General features: G+C 37.4%; 1 protein-coding gene across 6 annotated transcripts in view; it reads right to left on the bottom strand.

The window, feature by feature from the left end:
* The window catches only part of TLL1 (tolloid like 1), a 262,440-nt gene that overhangs the window by 158,296 nt on the left and 79,572 nt on the right, over positions 1-24,572 (bottom strand). For 2 of the 6 annotated variants that reach the window (XM_069013646.1, XM_069013653.1), the window contains exon 3: positions 4,275-4,360. The exons of 2 other annotated variants lie outside the window; for them this stretch is intronic. The gene's annotated coding sequence lies outside the window, so the exon portion shown is untranslated. Of the gene's footprint in view, positions 1-2,768; positions 2,786-4,274; positions 4,361-22,722; positions 22,788-24,572 lie in introns of those variants that run through there. 2 more of the 6 variants (XM_069013647.1, XM_069013651.1) reach the window with 2 other exon arrangements.

Genomic DNA, 24,572 nt, shown 5'->3' with positions numbered 1-24,572 from the left:
AGCTGTTGCAGTCATCTACCTCTAGAAAACTGTAGTGTTTCCACATTACCCAAACACCTTGATTAGGCTGAGCAAAGGCATCTGGAAAACAGTTAGCAAAGCTGCTGAGAAAAGGAGGCTTTCAGCCCACATCTTACATAATTGCTTCTGGGTGAATATTTTCCACTGTTTGGTGCCTGGGTGCGATCTGTGATGAAGTAATAAGAAAGGGAAAGGAAAAGTGGACAAAAAGGGGAAAGAAAGGTAGAAGTTGAAATGGTATCATAAACAGCACCCTGCCACATTATTAGTTTTTCAAATATTTTTTAGAATATCTGTGATTATTTATAATGAATAAGTTAACTTGGGAAAAAGAATTAGCATAGACTACCTACATGGTGCATCTAGGACAAGCATAGTTATTTTTAGTTAAGATGTAATTTTTATATCTCACTATTTGGATGAATGTCCTCTTTGGTCTTTGAATTAGTGTTTGGCCCACCCTAAATACTACAAGTACTTTCCTCTTTGTGGAGCTTCTATTGTGTTCTTCCACAATAGAAAGGAAATGGGGGAAGAAAGAGAAAGAAGGCTGGCCACAAGGCTGACCACAATGAGACTGGCCATGCTTTCAGCTGGGACACTAACACTTAGAGACAGAAAACTTCTTGGCATGATTATTTCCCCTTATGTAATTTCAAAATGGAAAATCCTGAAGGTATCTCTTGTAGACCTATTAGAGGGAGTGATTTTGAGAAAAAAAGAGAAAATATTTCACAAGTAATGAATCCCTACTTTCAAAGCATGCATGCATGTTTAGTATCAGAACAGTCAGGCAACTCTTTAAAATCTTTAACAATATTTTATAATACTCATTAATTTTTAGGCCAGCATGCAGAGATTTTGTTTGACATTTCCAGATCCTGATTCTGTCTTTTCCTACCTCCAGCAGAGAAGAGCCTTAAGACATATTTGCTTTTCCCTCTGAACATTATTTCCCACTTCTTTTAAACATTAAGAAATTGTCTTCAATTATAAAGATTCTGTAATACAGATGAAAAAGTCCCATTAGAAAATGGTGCAGAATTGAAGGCAAAATGAGTCTTCAGCTCTCTCAAAACTAAGCATTCATCCTCATTGGTTTTTTCCTTATGATCAGAAACCAGCACAGGAAATCATCCACGGGTAATACATGCTCCTTGCAGATAAATTAAACTTGCCTACTCTTTTCATCTTTTCTAAATGCAGCAAAACTTCTACCAGAAACCTGTTCAGTAAATACAACAGTAAATATTCTTACAGCTCTGGAACATGAACACCTTCACTGCCCGGCCTGGCAAGGGGTGCACTAGGGCCTGCAGGGGTACAGCCTGACAGGAGAGACCAGAGTCAGACAGTCAAGAGCACCAGAGCAGGAAATAGCCTTTTTACAACTCATTGTTATCTCCCCACCGGCTTCTTCCAGGCAAAACAAGCAAATGAGCTACTTCAGGATTAGATCTGGGAGCACAGTGCAAGTAAAATTGTATCTCTGGTAACTGAGTTTTCCTCAGAAACATGTTCAAGGATGACAAGGAAGAAAAAGGAAGCACACTGAGGCCAAGCACCACTTTTGAACAGTTGCATAGCTGATACCACAATATCCTCAAGGAGAAAATGGATTAGGCAGGAGGCTCTTCAGCATGCAGCAACAGACCAGCTCTGTCTGCAATAAAGAGCATCCACATGGCTAAGAAATGAAAATTATTATAATGACAAATACATATTCCCTTTCACCTATGGACATAGTAAAGGATGGCAAAAAATGAGAAGACTTATTTTCATTTCATAGTTTTAAAAAGTTATTTTACAAGTCCATGTAACTGGAGGATACTAATACTGTGTGTGTAAAAGCATCTAGAATATAATTAAAACTAGTACTAATTACTGTATAAATTGTGATCCAATCCTTATGACTGTATGAGTAAAACGTTTATAGTCATTCTTGAAGGCACTCTGTATCAGAAACGTTTCTCTTCCTTATCCACAAATTTTACAGATATATCAGTTTTGCATATTAAATTTGAGAACTTATAAATAAACTGCATTAAATCAGTAACATGCCAAATATCAATATGTCATTTTGATTATTTTATGCTCAGTAAGTACAATATTTCTAGACCTTATAGTGTTTATTAAAAGTACTTTTACTTCAAAAGGGATTCTCTGCCTTCCCTTTATCTACTTACATTATCAAAATTCCATGAATTCAATAAAATTGACCTTTAATATATAAGTCTTATTAATCTAAAAACCTCAGACTCTGCTCATCTGTAAGGTATTTTTGGAAAATAAGAGGCTTCAGCAGAGCCTGGCATAACTATCATCTGGGAAGCTATTCCTTTTGTATTCATTTAATAGAGTATTTGTATTCATTTAATAGAGTATAAATAAAATGTATCAAGCTAGCAGTGGCTGAATGGAACAGATGAAACATCTGCCTTTGTGACAGAATTATATTTTTAGAACTTGTGTCTTCAGCATTGTTTTCTGTGACCACAACAGACTTGGCTGAAAAAGGGAGAAGGATATGGGTTGATCACCTCTAGGATGATCAGAAGCTAGGCCAGCCAACAAACCCCTTGGGGCCTTGCTATATTTTTTAATTAGAAGGACACCAGGACACTCTGTGGCACAGTTACTACTTTTTCTCCTCTTCTAAGAATGGCAGTGAGGAGACTTATTTTAGGGACCCAGTGCCACAGAAATCAAAGACAAAGCAAAAACTTGATTTCCTTTTTCTGTCTTACTTTGTTTTCATGTGGACCACTGTGCGTGTTCTCCAAGTATCTGAGAATGCCTGGGAATATAAAGAATAGTAAATTTTTTTCTTATCACAGTATCTTTTCCTGTCAGGTGAAGGTGAAAACTCAGCTCCAATCAAGTTCTAAGAGAGAACAGAACATCATGGGTCCACAACAGATATAATTTTTTTCTCCAATCAGATTTATAAATAGCCCCTGCTCCATGTATTAGAGAACTTCCCATAGATCAAACCCCCTAACCAAGTTCTTGCCTGTCAGTTTTTCTCACTGTTTACAATTCTCCCCATAAGTGAGTAAGGTTTTATTCTTTTTATTCTGTAAAGGAGGATCATTCTTCCACAGATGCTGCTATCTGAAAAGTTATATAGATTATGGGCTGCACTACCACTTTGAAAAATGTGATGAATATCTGATCACCTCTCTGTATTATCTGTAATCAAAAATTTCTTGAAACTAAGATCTCAACTCTAACAGTTCATCAAAAAACTAAGTGAAATTTACCTGTATTTTTGTGATTGTTTATTGTGTGAGCTTTAGCTTTTACCACCCAAAAGCAATTTAGTGAAAAAATTTTCCCCAAATCTGAACTACTTCATAATAGCCTTCATAAAGACTCCAAAATAATACTTTGATTGAGTTGCTCTGTGATGCAGCTGCTGACCACATTATGCCAGGTCTTCATTAGAATCACAGAATGGCCTGAGTTGGGTGGGACCTTAGAGATCATCTAGTTCAAACCCACTATACCTGTGGAGAGGGGTGCTGCTCACTAGGTCATAAAATAAAATACATCATAAAAATAAAAACTGAGAGGTACATTATGTTAGCAGTCATTGGTTCAGCAGGCTGCCTCTTCAGAGGATACACTGAATAGGCGGAATCTCTTAAAAATATATTATTCCCTGAAAGTGTTGGGCTTTGTGCATGCAGCATACTGTAATAAAATCGAGACAGTTCAATGTTTATTGTATTAGCTACAATGCTATGACTAGCAAAATACAAGTCCATTATACACTAGCAGTTCACAGACAGTATCAGTTCTCTCAAAACTAGAAAGATGTGTCTGGAAAGCCTGCATGAAGGGAAACAAACATCTCTAATACAACTTTTGGCAACAAATTTAATATGAAAATGCATTTTGAATTGCATTTATAATGATGGAAATTCCTGCTCACAAAGACATATTGTGCAGAGAAGCACATATTCCATCTGCCTGGGCAACATGAGGACTCTTAATATTGACTAGAGTGGAATGTCTGACTCCAGCTCCTTTCTGTGGTCAGGCTGGGCAACAACTTGGATGAAACAGAGCAAATTTGTTTTGTTTCGCCTTGTTTGAGAAAAATAAATGCAAAGTTGGTCTGTGGGGCTCCCATCACGTTAGTCACCTGTGTAAAAGCTTCTTTCATTAAGAGTGAGCCGCTGAGGATTGAGTTCAAGATTAGTTTTGGCATTTACTGAGAGGACAGAGCTTTGTCCAGCAGTACATACCCAGGTAGGCTTAGTGGCTTAGCATGGGCTGCTTACAGGTAACTCAAGGGTCCAACACCACCTGCACAGACAGCTGAGGTGAAACACTGAAGGAGAAGGCAAAACAAGGTTACTGTCAGAGGTTAAAGGAGCAAGTCCATGTACCCCAGAAGACTGAGTCAAGAGCACAACCCAAAGGCAGGCAAGGTGGAAAACAGGCACAACACTGGGAATCAGTAAGAAAGCACAGGAGCCTGAAGCAAAGCTGGCCTAGTGGTTCACAGCAGGAGCTGGATGGAAATGGACCCTATGAAGGGGGTACAGGTGAAGGATCAGGAGACAGAACAAGGGGCATAGCCCAAGACTTTTGCCAGGTGACCACTGGTGTCTGCCTGTTAATGCTGTGGCTTGAGGCAGGAGCCTTTGTTTACTGGGTTTTTTGGCAGCCTCAGTAACCATTAGCTTTTGCCCAGTTTTTTCCTTCCTCATGTGCATAGAGACTTGTCACAAAGTGTCACTGCTAGAACAGTGATGCAGAAAAGCAGTCAAAAGTTGGAGCTTGTTCACTGATTGCAACTCACGGTAATATTATATACCGTAAAATACAAAACTTACACCCACAACCACCAAGCCTCATACCTAAGAACAGATAATATCTTTGGGAAATGTCATTATAAAATTAAAAAGTTTCTTATAAGCAAAAACTGGGATCATATAACATTGCCTCTGGAGTTGCATAACACAGGATGTATAAACCCAGATAGTATGTACATATTTTCTTATATATATATTTTGCAGTTCTTTGTATTCTATTTCTATGATTAAAATTTTTTTATAGCAATACTATCTTGCTATCTACTAATCTAAAATAACTGCTTTTTTTCCAGTAAACTATAACATTTCCAAAGGCTAGAACTTGAGTATTTCATAACCATTACACAATAGTGTCATACACAGTTCACTGAAGAGATTTCATAGACATCACAGCTATAAAATTCATACCCCTTACTTATTAGCGGGTCAACTTACTCTGATACCCTGCTGAGCTTGTCAGGCTACATGTTTATATATAGGTCTTCCTTTTGTATCCAGCTCATTCTCTAGAGTAGCAAAGCATACAAGAAAAAGCTGGTATACCTTTCAGAACAACAGTGAAAGTAGCACTCTGTAGAAGTGGGTTTCTGCATTCATCCAGGAAAGCTCAACCAAAAATACTCAATTTTCAGTAATGCCATTGGATTCCTACTCAATCTATGCAGCTGCATGGAATCTATGTGAATCGCCTGAAGCAGCAAAAGCCATTCAAACTCCGTTTTTAATTTGGATTCTTCCAACCCTGAATTTGTGAACTGTAATGCTATCTTCATTTCATCAAGTCCCATATTTTACCATTGTAGAGTTCCAATCTGTACAGACGCACAGTTTCATTTCCAGATTAATTAAGAAAAAGAAATCACTAGGTTATAATTCCTCTCCTTCCACAAGGCTTGTGGAAGAGGTTTGAAAACCTTCATCACAGTCTGCTTTCACAAGCTAAGCTGTTCCCTAAAATCCTTTGATATCAGTGCAATTGCGCCAGCAGAACGAATGAATGAAATGGAAAATCAAAGCCTGTTCAGAATTCAGGATGCCCTCAGGACCAAAGGAAATATTTAGACATATAAGGGGGAAAGATGGTATCCTCAATGGAAGGACAGAACTTTACTGTACTTGTCATTATCACAAGTGTAATCATTAACCATGCAAACAATTTTTTTTTCTGAATGTGCATGTAAAGACAGACAGTATCATGCAATTACACATTTTCGCCCAGTAAAGTGCAGTCTTGTCTTCCATTGAGAAGAGCTTTTCCATGCTCATATTTTTAGCTTTATTAGTAGGGTAATATTTCAAAATTATTTAGTTATTTTCTTTCTAAAATGAAGTTTAGAAGAAAGTAATGTTAATATCAGAATCTGAAAATAATATAATTTTCAGGAGTTATCTTTCAGTTGCTTAAACATCTGCAAACTGAAAATAAAAATTTTCTTAATTTTGAGATCTGAATTTTAAGATAGAGGAAAAACATTACTTGCTTTTTACCTTTGAAATAGATTTTTAATTTCTGCCAGAGTGTTCAGTATATAATTGCTGTTTTGTAAAGCAACAGTGCAAGGGCAACTGTAGATATACAAAGAATTATTTTCATTCTGTGAAGATGGGAAGGGGAATCCAAAATACAAAGAAGAAAGGAGTTAAGAAAAAAGTCTAACCCCAAACAAGAAAAACTTCTGTTTTTCAAAGGATATCCCTTATGCTGACAGTCTGCAGTAGTTTGATCTTGCTAGTGTCAAGTCAAGTGAACCAAGCTGGCCAAAGAAAACGCAGCTGATATCATATTTTAGCAGGTCATAGAGCTTTTGGGGGTGAAAAGGAGAGAGGCCGTGAAGCTAATCCAGATGAGATACCTAATCTTTTGTTTATGTTCCACTGTGATAATGTCATTTCAGACTAACAGTAATAATGAAAAGCAAGGAAGTTGAAAAAAGTAGAAGGACAGAAAAAAAAGGGTGGCAGAATTATTTGATTGTCATTTTGTTTTAGCAGATAACAATACAAAGTTCAAAGGCTATGAATCCTAATAAAAAGTTTCTAAAACAATGAACTTTTGATATCAATAGTGCATGCGTTGAAGGACATACTAAGTAGTGTTAAAAGGGTGCTCCAAAAAGAATGTCCCATGCTATAAGTAAAGTAACAAAAACGGCAAGAATGTCAAAGGGAAATGGTTATTTTGCTCTTATCTGAATACAAGGTGTAAATCATTTTCTCCCTGGCACCCTGGTGATTTTAACTCTCAGTTTTTCCAACTCAACGTAAATTTTAAGGAAAGATTCAGAAAATGCATCCATGACTGGTATATTACCACAGCTTTAAGAACACCGTAACACATCCGTTTTTGAAAAATTCAACAACAGTTTTTTTCTAAGAATAATAATTTCTGGGCATAGCATCCTTACTCTCACATCATGCTATGGAATCCCCCATTTTGTACATCATGTCAAATATTTTCTGCAAATTCTAATTTGCTCTGTTTTCATAAAAATTACTTATAAATAATCTTACGAATTTCTCATTTATTAAGGATACAAGAGCAACAGTCATTCTGGATCTCTGTAAACCAAGTCAGTTCTTTTGAGTAAATGCTACATTTTCATTTCTTTTTAAAGAAAAGAATACTCATTTATAGATAAAAGTACTTAAAGGATCATACATGCATTTATTAACAGCCTCTTATGAAATATAAGTTGATTCTGAAAATCCAGGCTTTCTGAAATTCCCATTTAATTTAATTTTTAGAAGCAGCTCAGCATTCTGTACAAAACATCTGACAGAATGAAGAAAAACTGGGTGTTCAGTCAATGAGGTCCAAGAAGTCCCCAGAGCTCCTATTTGCCTGCTCTGCTTGCAGGACTGTGATGAATCATTTAAAATATACACAGGAACTAGTGAACAGTAACAGTTCAATTAAAATTAACATTTCTGAAGATCGTTTTCTAAGATTGCACACGTCAGAACTGCTAGGTTAAGAATCCCTCTCTAATGATTTTCCTTGCAGATTTGAGGCTTCTATCTCAAAAAAATAAATGTTATATATATATATATATATATATATAAAATTTAGTCATATTTTAGTTCTATAGTGTATTTATCCCTAGAAGAACATTTGCATGGCCTAGTATTACAAATCAACATCTGCAGCTGTAACACATGCAGTCCCTCAGTAGCATTTAGCAGTCTATACAGCAGTTTTTTGCACAGTTTAAATGTGATTTACTTTTAATGTTGTTTTACTTCAGCCTTTCCCAGGCACAATGAAATTTTACTTCAACAATTTCACTTTTATTCTGTGTTTTTGCATGTGTGGCAGATTCAGATCTAGAGGCATGATTCCGTGTACAACATATATTTTGCTGCTTGTTTCCCAGCTGATAAAGAACATTTTCATTCCAAGAGTTCCCTTGTTACTCTTCAGACATGGGTGAATACTGAGAAGTAAGTACTCAGAGATATGTATTACAGTAAAACCATGAATTCACCTCAGTGGTATTTATGACCTTTTGTATTTATTTTCAGAAAACATGTGAGCATTTTTTTAGCCAAAATGCTTGAGGAAAACAAGAAGTCTCATGAGTACTTGTACAAAGGCTCACGCCTAGGAGCATTCATTAGGGCTTTCTCAAACCTCTGATTTTCCTTCTTCAGTCATCTGGTCACTGACCACAAATATTAGGCAGCAAAGAGCTGAAACAGTTTGATAGAAATCTTAAATCTTGGCTGAAATGAACAGCTCAAACTCATCCTTTTTTCAGTAGTTTGTGGCCTATAATCCATAACTGGTCTGGAGATTACTTTCTGTCCCCAGGGAGAGTCATCTAGTCACCCAGTACACTCCTACTACATCTGCTACATTGCACTCAGACAAAGTACAGAATTCCCTATCCTATTATTTTGCATTAAACAATTCTTGTGCAAACATGTCTCTGGAAGGGGACAGGATGACCCTTAAGTGGTGCTACATAGTGAAATGGAAAACTTGCCACTATAGCAAGTAATATGTTTTCTCCTCTGTTGAAAGCTCCCAAATGTGTCTGTCTTTACAGATAATTCATAAAGGAAAAGCAGCTGCTGCTATTGACAGTTTGAGCAAGATTTGCCCAGTGCATTTCTTAATGAAAACCTTTTAATCTTAGCAAACCTTTAAAAAATGACAAGATGACTGGAACTGGTTCAAGGGACTTGAATTAACTAGACAATTTAAACCATCCTTTTTGCACTTTAAACTCACAATTCACACTTTTCAAAAGATAAATTTGACATCAGTTTTCCAGTTCACTACCAAGGACATTCCAAGCATTCGGTGTATTTTCCCCAATATATCTCTGTATGTCATGACAGAATTACTAACAATTTCAGTTAAATTAGATATTTGGGGAGAAGACTGCAGTATGCAATTAAGCTACAAAAGGAGAATAAAAGAGTGTGTGTTTGCATAAAGAGAACTCCTCAGCTCACATTTTCATGAAAAGACAGACATCCAGGACTGAAATTGCTTCCCCATCATGTAAGAGTAGCACAACACACATAGCTCTGAAATATATATTGACCTGAAGTGCTGCCAATGCTTAAAGTCTTAATTGCCATATGAAATTGCTAAATATGACCATTGATATAAATATATAAGGGCATGAGAGCAAAATGCAATGTGAAGTGTCTTTGGATTGGTATCATTTAGAGTAATGAGGTTCAATTCATAAAATGCACTTGTGAATAATTGTGCAGTTCAAGGTATGCTTTTTGCATAAAGATTGACCTATTCATATGTAAATATCCTTTGTAAGCATAGTCACCACATGGAGACATTTATATTACTTTACTTTGTTCACTGATTTATTTTATTACACTACGGCCAAAATTTAGAGTACAAATTATTGACAGATGTTAATAAACTTTGAAGCATTCAATGTGGATCTTACTTGAAACACAGAATGCAATTATGAAATGTGAGCTTCTACTCTTGACTTTTATATTTCTGTAAACTTCACAGTTAAAAATAATAAAAAGCCAAATAAGTTCGTAGCAGATATTTCATATTCATGCCATGTTTCGTATTTGTTCAGCCCAACCTGACAGACACAGCCAAGTTGTAATTAATGTCATAACATAGAATGTAGGCCAATTAGTGCTTAACACTGTTGGCGTGGTCTGATGCTGTTACAGTTTTGTTCTTCATTGATTTCTAGTATGCTGAATTTGATTGATGGGGTCTTTATTGTTTTTAGTAATGAAACTTAGCTGTTCTCCAGAAAAGTGTCCCACACTTAGATTTGAAGCAGTATTACCAAGTTTCAAAACAAAATTTGTTTTACTCTCTAAAAACTCTGAACTCAGAGTAAAAGCCTTAAAATTTGGTATTTATATTTATGGACTCCTAGCAGATCAAGCTATGGCTTTTGCAAATAAAGAGAACAAGCAGTAACAGGTACTTAATTGTCTGTATTTGTATAACATTTAAGCATAGCCAGTGACTGATCCTATGAGTATCCATCCAGTTAAAATTCTGGATCACAGCAGAAACTGGAAACCTACTATGCTTAAAATGTAAACAAACATAAACATTTATGCAGCCTTTGGAGGGCAAATCCTCAGTAATTCTAACCCAATTATCTTCCATTTCTTTGTGCTCAGTTTCTCAGACTGCAGTTATTTCAGTGGCAGTTCTGGTACACCACTGTTCCCTATGCTGTGTGGTCCTCCCAAATAATGCATGAAAAACAGAAGGGAAAAGAAACATTACTGTGACAATCCAGTATTGGCAGAGATTTCTTCAAAACGGGGTTTTTAAGATTCATTCTGTGGTCCAGACATTCCACTATTACTAGGAAATATAAATCTGCTCCCTTTGAGGGGAGAGTGTATTACAAATTAGTTATCCTTCAACAGACAAAAGAAGGCTTTGGACACTCCTTGTTCCAATTAAATCAAAATCTTTTACTAAGCAGATCTTTAAAACCAGACAAACTTTACTACATAACATAACAACAAAAAAAGAAACCACTTTTTTTGTTTTCAGTTTTAAAGGAAAGGCACCAAGTTTAACAGACATACACACACACACGTAAGATGAACCTCTCTCCTACCTCTGTTCTTATATATTAATTGTCTCTTCCCCTGGAAATGTTTTCCAGTGTTCTTGGGATTCTTCACAGTATAATAGGTTCCTTAGCATATGAACAGCATTAATAGAAGAGTAGAAAAAGTGACTTTGTATTCTTAGTTTAGAAATCAAGAAAAAAATCCATCCAATTACAGTTCTGATCAGTCATATTGATTTTAAGTGAATGCATATCCATGAATCCTGTGAATTAACAAATACATATACCACAATACCCAGTGAGGCAAGAAGACAGTTACTTGTTTTGTGTGACACACTTATTACTTATCTCCTTTCCACTGAAATAAGCTTCTATAAAATTTAAGAAATTTCTGTAAACACATATGAAAGTTACACAAGCAGATTATGTAGACTGATTCAATCTCAACTTCTCAGTAAGCGTCATACAAGTGAGAATTCATTTATTATCTGATACACACACAATTCTTCCCTTCTTGTTTTCCCTGGGAAGATCTAATATGTATAGGCATAGACTCTGAATACAATGTGCTTTATACACATCTCCATTACTATTTAGAATAGATGGAGAGTACGTAGACAAGACAAAATATTTGAGGTGTAAGCTGAAATTCACTTCCATACATTAGTAAAAAGCTGTAAAACATATTAGTACAAAATTATAGAATTTTGTTGAGCATCTTACATGGAATCATAGAATCACAGAGGAGTTTGAGTTGGAAGAGACTTTAAAGATCATCTAGTTCCAAACTCCCCAACTATGTCCCAGTAAACCAGTTTCTCAGAGCCACATCCAGCCTTGCCCTAAACACTGCCTGGGTTGGGGCATCCACAGCTTCTCTGGGCAGCCTGTCCTGGTGCCTCACCACCCTCACAGAGGAGAAGCTCTTCCTAACATCTAAACTAAATTTACCCTCTTTCAGTCTAAAACTGTTACCCCTTTTACTGCCACTAACCTTCCTTAGCAACTGATTTTTCCCAAAGTTTCCTTGAGCTACATCTGCTCACCTTGCCATCCAAGGAATACCTGGCTGACTTGGTAAGTGATAAAACAGTAGTCACACTCTGCTACCACAGCACAAATAGTGCACAAATAGCAGGCTAGTGGAAATTTCCCAACACCTGTTTCTGTGAATGCTAAAGAAGGTGGGAAAGGTGGGAAATGAGTAACTTCAGTGAGGAAAAAAATGCCACTTCAAAGGAATTTTTGTTTCAACCCCTAAAGAAAAGATCACCAAATCTTGCATATTGTTTCACAAACCCAAGAATTGCACTGAGAGATAAGTAGGACACGTGCAGAGGCACACATGCACACACAGTATAGGTCTAATCCATTCACTGTAGAAGTTAAACCTCGGTACCTTTAGTTAAGGATCTTGAATTCTAGTTTAACATTCTTTAAACTGTGCAAGCCACTCATGATTTATGGCATGATCTTAGCAGAAACTCTCAGTGGAACTGTGCTCTCTGTAGTCAGAATTGCCCAGGTTATATTTTGATACACATCATATACAAAACATATAAACTGTTATTTTATTGATTTCTAAAGCTTTTATGGCTCTGATCTCCAGAGCTGCACTCTAGTACAAGTAGAAATAGAAGGAGAGATCCAGACTTGTTCTAGAAATGTGTCCTATACAATTCCTGAACAGAAGAGGTTTCTCTTGCCTGATCTTCCGAAAGAATTATGGGGCACATATCAATTCATATTGCATTAATATACCCTGACAGAACTCTGAAGGCTATAATCACAGAAGGAGGAGGTGATAGTAAACAATCAGTTCATGATAGCTACTTTAAATTGTGGTGCTGGCCAATTATTTCAAAGTGCTGTCAGAGAGAGTTTGAATAACATTCCAAGGTACAGTACACGTTCCTCTCCATTTTTAATTTTTATAGGCAAATTATATTATAAACAATAGAAAGTAAAATGTATTAGACCATTTTCATTGCCCATACTTCTTCTCAAGAAGAAAACTAATAGTACAGAAAGCAAGAATCAAATGTACTGAATTTTATTTTTTTATCTTCTTGCACAGTAAAATATCATTTATATGATTTTTCAGGATTTTAAGTGTGCCAATAATTTTTTCAAAGACACATTAGTACACTAAGAAATTTTTAAAAATATAATTGGAATCATTAATGGCCTTCTATTCCGATGAATATCATAAAATATTGATATCTAACAAAGTATACAATAAAATAAAATAATTTATTTTTGTTTAACCTCATCACAACTTCCTTTGGCATGCAGAGTAACTCCAATTAGCTACAGAGCATTTTCAAATATGTGTCAGAGAAAAAAGGGAAAGCCTGCTAGAGCTATCAAAATACAGTTCTTTCTATTCTGTTTTCAATTATTTATTTGGTCTTGGAAATGGTAGGACCATGATGAAACTTCAGTACTCTGATAAAGGAATGGGACACAACAGTATTTTAACCCATTTTTGCCACTGAACTTTCAAATTACAGAGGAGTGAGTGACTTCTCTGGGAACTGTTACAGGAAGAAATGAGCTCTTGAAAGCTCCAGGAGCTGAGGAGGGACTTTGCAAGGGTAACCCTGTGTCTGGTTGCTGTAAGGATGACATACAATGAACATAAACAGGCAAATTATAACTTCTCCTTCACAGCTGAAAGTCTTGACATGTCAAAAAAGAAGGTACTCAGAGCAGGGCACAGAGGCACAGACTCACACCCATTTTGTGCCCAGGGGAGACTTAGGCAGTTGAATCCTGAATTGTATACCACAATTTCCACAAAATCCCAGAAACAAGTCTGCCCAGCACCATGTGATGCATCTTCCTTTTATAAACAGTAAACAAAATCAGCTCTAAATTGGCTGAAACGGTAAATTCTGTAATTGAGGGGTGGCATTGGTCAAGTCCAGGCAGCTAACCCTCCCAGAGCTGCAAACAGATGGCTAATAACAGCCTAGGACATCCAACCAGCTCTGACAATTTGTCACATTTCCAAGCTGTGGTGACAAGTAGCCCCCTGACACCTGCTGCAGCTCTAATTTGAAATCTTGAACGTTACTGATAATCACAGCTAAGGTTAATTTTTTTCCCCATAGTGCTGTAGCAGAGGATTTTCAGGTGGCTATTTAAAGCAAACTTTTTGTCTAAATTAAGCATGTGTATGTGTGTGCTGGATGAGAAAGGGAAAAAACCTCACAATGAATTATGAAGTTATATAACAATTTGGAAAATAACTTTGTATCCCAGACACCCTACAATGGGTTCCAAGAGAGACATGTTGGAGTTACAAATTAAAATGCTTTGGCATTTTTCCAGGCAATAATTTATCTTCCCGGGGTGGATCATTATATTTACTTGGCTTAGATTGCGGTGCAGGGTCATTAAAAAACATTCTGGTTTCTCCACCAGATTGCAATAGCTTGCATTTATCCAGCTGCACTACACACCACATTTAAAAAAATTGGTTCAGTATTGGCTAAAAATTGATGATGTAGGCAATTTTTATGATCAGTTCTTTGTGACTGATTAGAAAAAAAGAAGTGTAGGCAACTTTTATGTTTGTTCAAACCCTATTAAAATAACACTTTTATCTTCCCAAACCATAAGTGAAGCGTTTGCAGCGTTGGGGCTGACCCTGATCTTCTGCATATTCTCTGCTTAAAGGACATGAACAGGAAATGGTCAGCTTAAGGACACAATGAAAGGAAACACAGCAGCAAAGGTTTCACTGATAACATGTGATTTGAAGTCAGTGAGCAGATTCAGTCAGTCATCCAGCTGTTTGGGCCAAAATCTATACAGCACTCTGCTGACTCCTACAAGACTGTGTCACGAAAACATGTGGAAGACTGACGTTTGACATGGGCAAGGCAGGGAAAGCAGAGCATTTTCATATCATCAGATGCTGTGGCTCAGTTATTTCATGCCAGAACCAAGGAAAATTATGCTGGTTTAGAAATATTTGTTTTTGTAAGAGCTAACTGGGCCAAATAGAAATAGGATGCTGATGTGAGGGTGTATTCATATGTCAGTGCATGAGTATCACTAGGTGTAATTGAGTTCAGGTCAGAGCCAGAACTGCAAAGTATTCCACACCCACAATTAAGGAATAATAGTATTATTTTTTATTTTTCTTTGGGGGAGAGAATTTTCCAGAAGACATCAGCACTTTGAATACTGAATGATTACAGTGTGTTTAAAGGGATTTATTAACTATAAAATTAATGCAGTTAATAATTTCTAAGTAGTTCTTTTCTTTCCTCACACACTCAGCAATAAACTTACACCAGCCAATAATTAGAAAGAAATCCTTATTGAGTGTAGCAAGGAAGGGAAAGATATTGTATGCCTTGGGTGATGTGCTTTCATACTGACTTTAGAAGCACAGCTTAATCTAATTTCTGATTTTGGATTGTCATAGTTACAAGTCTTGTGCTTGGACAAGAATTACATCCTCTATATTTTTCATGGCACATTTAACAAGAAAGGAAACATACTGAATTTAAAAAAAAAAAAAAATCATTAAAACCCTAACAATTTCTTAAATCTTGCTTAACTGTGATTTCAGAAGACAATCGCTGCCAGGTTGTGCCAGGGCATTAAAAATTCTTAGGGTACTGACAATTTATCAAATCATCATGCAGCTTTCTGTGTCAGCATAATTTGCCTTTTTTTTTTTTTTTTTCCAGTCCATAATGAACTTGCTGGCCAAAACCAAAGTAATTAATAGCCTGACCACTTGAAGGGATTCTGCATGACTCGGGCATCAGATTCCATCTTCTACCTGGCTCAATATTTTCCATTCTGTAAGAGCTGAACCATCTTGTCCGTTTTATGTATTTTTATATAAAATACCAATATCAAGACAGAAAAAACACTACATATTAGAGGAAATAAACTTTGGGTATGAAATCCCCCACACTCCAAGAAAAGTTTTCTACCCAAGAAATGCGTTATGCCAGAAAGAATCAATACCTATAAGAAATTTTAAAAGGTCATGTGAATGTTCCACAGCAAAATTGTTGTATATTTTAAACCTCAAATAGTTTTGCAAATAGAATTCTTGTTTTCTTGCCAACCCTTTTCTTAAAACAAGCAAACTTGTAAAAAGAATTGAGACTACATGTAGTTTTACTTTCTGATAGTCATTTAAAAGTTCTATCATGAGCATTCAGAGTTTCCATAGCCTTTCGTGACCCTGGGGGTCTTAATGAAAAGTGGTACTGATGCTATATATATGTATTAGGTGGGGGTTTCCAAGTGCCAAAGAGGATAAATAAATGTGCTATTTACTCACAAAATTCACTACCTATCCACACAAGAAACCAAATGGAGATGACCACCCCTGATACACAGCATTTTTATTTTTATAGCCTCAATATATCTAAACTGTGTGGGCATGGTCAAGAGAGAGGATACTGGGCAGTAATAAATTAGATACACAAAATTAAAATCTATATTAATAATATATATTATGTCATCAATGAATAAGTTATCTGATAAATCCGAACCCAGCCAAGAGCTTTTCTTTTCCCTATTTAAATTTTTTAAAAAAGAAAGGAGTAAATTTTCAAAGCTCAGGGAAAACCACTTACTGCAGGCAACTCTATTTGCATTTGCATTTAACATCATCCTCCTCCCATTTTGAGCCAAGCACTAACCAAGAGTTTAGATAGAATTCAGACTAGTATTTACTAACATGAACACATGGTATATTTCTCTCATAAGGTTTCAGGCAGTACTTTATCTCTGATTAATAACCTGCTAGTTTTTAGAGTACCATATGCGTTATTGCAAATGTTCTGTCTTGACAACAGAAGGAATACCCAGAGTTATCAGCATATAAAGTACTTGGGCCAATATTGTGAAGAGTACCCCCACCTGCATGAAAATGATCTTAAATCACTCTCCTTTAATCACTCTATCAAATGAATGAGCTGTAGTCCTATTAGTGATTTATCCAAAGTCCAGCTTCAGCTGGTATTGCTATAGTGGAAATAGGTGATCTTGAAGTAATTAGGAAGGACACAAAATGCATTATCAATGGCTTGATTTTTTTAAAATTACAATCTATACGAGATACTGTTGGAACTAACCTGTGTATAGCTGTGCTGGTGAGGTTGGCAAATGGACAACTTCCCCCAGAGGAAGACCACAGGAAGTCTGAGGAAGACTAACTTAGGACATTCAGAAAGAGAAATGTTGGTAGATTCCATATTATGAGTGTCATTCTACGCAACATGTTCTACATGCAAGACAAGGAGAACAAGTCTGGCAACATTCATTAAGGATCTTTTGCTCCTGGAGATGGAAGATTAGGTGGATAACATAAGACAGCTGTATCCTTTACTAAAGGAGACTTTCACAATTCATTTAGGCTTTTCCTCAAGTGCCAGATTCCCAGCTCTGCTCTTGACTCCATCTGTCATAATTTCCTCCCCTGAGCTTTCCATTCCTTTCACTTCATATCATCTGCCAGTATGCATCGTCATTTCTCCTAGTACAGATTTCACATGTGCCAAGCTCCCTGTTATCAGTAGGCTTATAGATGAATAGCTTATAGCTATAACCAGAGGCTTATAGCTTCTACAGTAGAGTGCAAATAGAGTAAGGACTGACATTCTCAACTTTTAAGCTTTGTTTGTCCTTTCAGATTGCAAATGCTTGAAGGAGCTTACTTGCTAGACACAGCTTTCAAGGAAATATGCTTGAAAGCCGTGCTGTGATTACCACACAACATGAGTAAGGGCCTTTACCTCATGAGGAACAATATTGTGGAGGTCCTGATGATGCCTTGAGGTGGCTCCCTGAAAACAGAGGCTAGACAAGATTAAGAGAATAAAAGCGGGTATTTATTTGAAGGGCCTTCAAAGGTACACCTTGGGCAGTCAAAAGCCTCCAAGGGGCTCCACCCAAGATGGACCCTGGGTCAGGGGTTCTTCACACTTTTATGTTTGTTCCATTTGCATACCAGGGTTAATTCTCCAATTATAATTTCAGTTAATGATGTAATTACCACAAATTTGCCCCTCCTCTCAAAGGCTTTGTTTACATATTTTGGGGCCTGGGACAACAAGGTGTCCTTGAAGTGCAAACCTGGAGAGGGTTTATGTCTAACTAGCATGAGAAAACAGTAGCTAACAGGCCACACGAAACTTCAGAATTACACATTGGGCAGAACAGGATTTGAAAAATATAAAAAGTAAAACCTAAGGGATCACTGATTATTGCCTTTGTCAATGAAAACGTGAGTAAGACATTCACATCTAGATCTAGGCGGGTAACTTTGACAAATGGTTCATTTACCCAGAAGATGTAGTTTTGTTCATCCCAAATGACTAATCAGTTTGGATCTAATATACTGAAAATTTTCAGCCAGAAAAGCTTTCTGAAAAGTTTTACAGAAACTAGATTTATGGAACAGAAAGGAATGAATTGGATAAGCTATCGGATAAGAGAAGCCAAAACAAATGCTCTGAATGTGGATGATGATCAGGATTCATTGTTCACCTTTGGAGGAGGGGATCTTGCTTTGACCTGTGCTGGTGACTGCAGTAGTTACAGGTGTCCCTGTTCTCTACAGAAAATAGCACTCTTGTTTGTCCAAGTGACTGGCCATCTAGAGGGGCACTTAAACAGATGTCCTACCCAGCCTGGACACATGTATATCTTAGTATTTATAGCTTTAAAGCAGATTTAAAGAGCTCATGTAGCAGGGACTGAGGAAAGCTCCCACCAGAGAACCTGGCAGCAGGGTAATTAGGGGAAGGCATTGCTACCACCTATTATCCTGAATTTGCCATAAAGTGATGAAGACACTGAGCTGTTGGGGTAAGTTTCTAATATTTTAATCAACATTTATTCACTGGACTGGTGTAAATGGCGCCATGGAGGAGCAAGAATAGCACTTCTGGCTCCCAGCCAGTGCCATCAACTTCCTCACATTTCATGCTATGAATGTAGAATTCATACATAAGGTGTACTGCTCTGTAAACACAGGAAATGACAACAGTTCTTTACTTTTCTAACTAGCAATCCATCTCTAGCTCAGCACCTTCTTTCTGCTGGGTATCTCTTAGGAACGGAACACTAGAAACTAGAAACTATGCCCCCCCAAATGCTAAAACAGCAGAAGATGCTATTTTAGGTAGGATGTGCCTGTCTAGAAGGAGTCCTTTACCACTGAGGGGGGTTTGCTCATGGACTGATGCCATGATGATTTTTTGCCTTTTCTTTTATACCCCTTTTATACCTTTTTACAACTTCTATATTCTTGGTGGTTCTTTGCCTACATTCTTGGGCTTGTTTGTCAAGCTGAGAGACTAAACATTTTAGAAGCCTCATAGTTAGGGATCAGAAAGCCCCAGACACCAAGGTCCTCTCCAGAACACATTTTGTAAACTAAGATAGAGCCATCCAAGGGAAGGTTCCTTGGGGAGGGGGGCTCATTCGAGCCTCTCACTGAGGAATTTTTTATAAATGTGCTAATTAGTAAGACCTATAATGTTATACCAGATCTTTTGTGGGTGTGCATTGCAGTGGGCATTGAGGTGCATTCGACATGGACATGGTGCACCTAAGGATCCTTAAAATAAATACCAAGGTAAAACCCCTTTTTCCCTTCTAACTATGTCTGACTCTTAATTTTAAGACCAGGAAAAGGCATCAGGACCAGGGTTACAAATATGGCCCAGCTGCTCCTAGGTTCATTCAAGACCTAGCACAACCCTGGCACATTTCTATGTCAACAGAAAGCTGGAGAAAAATACAGCCCCACTTGTAATGTACAGGAATTTGGTAAATTATTCTATAGAAAAACAAAATAGTTGTCTCATTGTTCCAAGGTTTCAGTCTTGCCCCCATCCACTCCATCTACACTCTCACTCCTCACCAGAAGTTCAAGTCCTTCAAGCACAGTATTCAAGATTTTAAAAGAAGCACAGTTCAAATAAATACTTGGCCTAACCAGTGGTTTTCTTCACAGGCAAGCCTGCAGCTGCAAGAGAGTATCCTAACACTTGTATACAAACCCCAAGACCTATTGATTCAGGCACGGAATAGTTTGGGACAAGTTTCATGTTTCCAAAGGCTTTCCAGTGCCTCCCATTTTAAGCCTTCTTCCTGGACCTAGCTGACAGCAAAAGTGTAATAGAACAAGGTTAATTATGCCATTATTCCACATCCTTCCTGGCTGCAGCTTAATTAACTGTCATCTCTCAAACTGTTTATTAAGAATTGTTTCTCCTGTACTCTGAATATCTATCCCAAATAGCACACTCAGGTTACTCTTTTGAGCAAGCATAGTAAGCACTTTTTTTCAGGGGTTTTTTTGCATAGTTTGTCACTGGACCTTTTTAGATAGCCACAGAATCCATGCCTTTTGCCAGCTTTAACCATACAACTCACAGTTTTAATTTTTCTTAGAAGTGCACCCTGGATTTGTTGTTTATGCAGCAGCTCAAGTTCCTTCCAAAATAATCTGTCTTTATACCACTTTACTTCATTTTCCTGTCACTGAGAAACTGTTTTCCTAGTGCCTTGAATTTTATTTAATTCTGTGAATCCCTTTGAAACACCTTGTTGTTCAAGCAACAGTGAAAAACTAAAAAATCTAATAAGGGATGCATGCACAAGCATGGATCTTGTTTCTGCAAATAGAACCTACCAGAATTCTGCAGCTTTATCAAGCATACACAGTTAAGTGGTATTTGCCTTATCCTCAGTGCCCTTCCTTCTTTTATACATACCTGATTCTTTTCTTCACAGAAATGTTCCTCTTTTTATTAATGTTTTTATAATTCATTTTCCCCCAGTAAATTAATGCATGAAAAGCTTGAATACTTCTGTTCTATTCTTGATTATTACTCTCTTTCCAAGGAAACACTATCACAGGCTTTTCATTCATCACATTTGTCTTCCACTCTAACACACACCCCGCTTCTGTGAGATCAAAGGTTTTATAGACTTCTAATCCAACTTTGGATGTGCTTATCATTAGCACTTTCCTGTGTGTCTTCCAAGCTAGTACCTAGTCATAAGTGGTTCATGTGCTCTTCTAGTGGCAGTTTTCCTCCTTGTGTCCTAAATTTTAATCTACATGTGTATCTTCTGAGGGTTTTCTAGCATTTCACTGTTACACTAAAGCCTCTATTTTATAGGAAAGCCTACTCGTCTCTCACTGAAACTGCATCTACTTGGAGCTACAAAACACTCATCTGAGTGAGTGGTATAAGTGTCCTTTTTGTTCATGATGAGCATTACCCAAACTTACAAACAGCATCCAGTGCGTTTCTTCCTACAGATCTTTGACTTGCATAACTGGTGGTGGTTGCCATGCTGAGCAGTCTGGCTCCATATAGTTCAGCTTTATGTTTTGAGTCCCTTTGCTAGTTCTTTTCACATGGGCACAGGCTCCAAATAGAATTTTTCTTTTCAATCCTTTCAAAATGTCTCTTCCACATTCCACATTGCTTCCTTACCCAGACTACAGTATTATAACTTCACAGTTTGTTTTATCTGCCTGAGTTAACAGAAAAGTATTACGCAGACTAAAACCATACAAAACAACATTACCTTCAGTAATTTCCTTCTGAGTAGCATTCATTGCTTGAGCATATAGAATCAAGCTTTCTTTGAACTTGCCTCACTTGACTTATAATTTACCAAAGAGTTTCAGCTAAAATGGGACTTTTATTTGTTCCATTCTCCCATATGAGATATTTTCTTAATTTCTATGCCACTAGCAACATCTGGTTTTCTGTGACAGCCACCTCAGAGTTTAAGGTGCTTGTAAGAGAGATTTTTCCATACCTTGCAACTTTACCAGAATTGTGCTGTTCTGCTGAAATCCATGCGATAGGATTCAAAAGATTATACAAATATTTTCTCCTATATTGAAGAACCCCACCCAACCTGAAGTTTTATGTTCTTGAAGAAATACTTAAAAACATGAACCCTCCTCACACAAAACATGGAGAGGTTCAGAGACTTGAATCTGTTTAAAATCTCTTTATTTTTAAGCCAATGCTTTGATTTCTCAATGCTTAGAACCATAGCCATAGCTACATGGAAAACTGAGATACCCATGACTTTTTCATCTCTGTTGGGAAAGAGTGAGACAGACATGGCTCTCAGGCACGTTAAACTCTTGCTCTGGGATTTGCAAGGAAGATGCATATAGAGATGGTATAGTAACAAGCACCAGCAGCTGCATTCTACCATCTAATAAGCAGTGTTTCACAGAGACAGACTATTAAAGTGATGCTACAGAAACCTGTAGTGACTGCTGGCAAGTTTATGGGCAAGATTTAAACCATTGTTTTTAATTTAGAGTGAGCCTCAAAGGTTTCAAATCTGATTACATGAGAGACCACCTATCTTGCAATTGATTCTGTTGTATTAGTGGTCAGAAGAGGAATTCAAGTTAATAGCCTAGTCATACAGGCAGAACAGACTTGGCAGAAGGAGATCTGGTGGACAGCTTTGAACTCTGCAACTTATTCTTCAACTGTAAAATGGGGATAATAATGTTGCTCTACCTCCCAGCAGGGTGCTTAGGCTAAATTCATCATTAGACATTTTCAGTAATGCTTCTGTTTATGTTTCCAGGGTAATGAATAGGGATGGGCTGGAAATCCCTTAACAATAAAACTTATAGAGCTTAAAGGGCAATGGGAGCTAAGGGGTCACACCACTTGTGACAGGAATTATTATCTACTAGATAGTAGTTGTAAAATCTGGTAGATAACTCCCAGCCCAATCAGTTCTTGGCTACACAGTAATAAGGCTTCTCTGATGCAAGCTCAGGCACCTACCTAATAAGAAGACTGCTCGGAGATGCTTTATCTCATCTTCAGGGGGACCATTCATAATACTGAAACTGAGGAAAAAAAACACCTCTCTAAGCCATGTGGTACACTGGAAAAGCAGGTGCTTATCATCAACTCCATCCCTGCAGCCAAGAGTACTTTAGCCTGCCAGGACTGCATATATGTCCAGGATGATAGCAGTGGGATTCCTTGCAAATCCCATAAGTCATTAAAAGATAAATCACTACACATGGATTTTACAGAAAGAGCTCAATAAAGACCCCCTCTTCCAATAGTACTTTGCACAGGAGCCCCAAACTTCAACTTACAGACAGATCCCTTTGCTGCCTAATAAACTAACCAGAAACCTCTACTGCCAGCTCCTAAGGTCAGCTCTAGGTCAGGCTGCCCTTGAGGCTGCACTCAGTTCAGAAGACTCTAGCAGGGAATCTTCATATATTCATGCAACCAGTAATCGTAGCATCCAAATATTGACTTTATGATTCATCACACTGAAGTGTCAATCAAGCTGTATTCTGCAAAGGCATAGCCTAGTGCCTGTGGAAGGATGTCAGTCTTGTGGAATCAGCCTCAGCAAAGGGCTGAATCCATCTTGGCTCCTTGCCCTGAAGTCCTGCTGTTTGAACAAGAGGGATAGCAGAAGGAGTAAACTGTATGATACAAAGTGTACTCAGCCTCCTACTAGCAGAAAACTTTTTGGTCTGTATTGCTGCATGTGTTTAATATACGACTGATTCCTTTGGTTTCAGCAGCTGCTCCAAAACCTGCTAAGAGCTGCAGCTACAATATGTTGTGTTCTGATGTATATTCCTCTTAGACTTAGGTGGCACTTCTTCCTGGTGATATTCAAGGTTAGATGGATAGCTCAAAGTTTGAAGATAAAATCAAAAAACTTTCTGCATTTGAATGTCAGCAAAAAGCTATAGAAAGCAATGGTTGCTGACTGCATCCTCTACTTTTTTCTTGACTCTCACTGAATAAAGGAATATCTGTTGATCTTAGTCATAGCTGGTATACACCAGTGCCTGCAGCGTATTTTACCCTGTATCCCACGTATTCAGAACACAGCAGAGGTTAATGAGCTGGAGAATCAGGGTATCTTACACTGAAAACCATGTTAGCAAAACTGTTAAATGAGCCTCCTGGCACTGGGTGGGCCAGGAGCTGCCTCAGTAGCATGTAATGCACTTCGCATTGGCACACCACGTCAGGAAATCCCATTTCCTCCCTTCAGAGACCTGAAGCACGCACTGCCAGCATCCTTGATTAAATGGTTGCACTAAGGCCCCTTTTTATTTATTTATTTATCACAAAAGGGGTTATCTAAGATACTACCTGAAAAGGTCTTAAGCTAGGACTGTCACCACTACTTACCCCCAGCTTTTTACAATAAATCTCATCACTGTTGGGTTTAAACAGCCGCAGTTCAGTTTAATTCAGTTACTAGAAGTGTCATGAGTGTCATGAAATAAATAGTGATTTTGTTCATGTTTTTATTTAGACTAAGTGTGGTCCCTAGGCTTCTGGCAAGCTGTCAATACAGCCATCTGTTTTGCAAAGTTTATGGATCTCTCTGGAAATAGACAGCCCAAAGCTAAAGTACACTAAGGATTGTTTTTCTTTGAACCACCTGCTGTAGATGAAGAACAGTCAGATTTCAATAGGACACGGGCTTTAAACTCCATATATGCCCAAAGTCAGACCAACTTAAGGATGCAAAACTAACTTAAATTAATTTCACTTACATTTTTCTTACAACTCAGCTTCAACAACTTTCTTATAAATTTATTATATATATTTGCAAATACACACACATACTAATATAGGTATAACTA

Source organism: Aphelocoma coerulescens, chromosome 4 (genome assembly GCF_041296385.1).
Source record: "Aphelocoma coerulescens isolate FSJ_1873_10779 chromosome 4, UR_Acoe_1.0, whole genome shotgun sequence".
NCBI lineage: Eukaryota > Metazoa > Chordata > Aves > Passeriformes > Corvidae > Aphelocoma > Aphelocoma coerulescens.
This window is presented reverse-complemented; position numbering and strand designations above follow the sequence as displayed.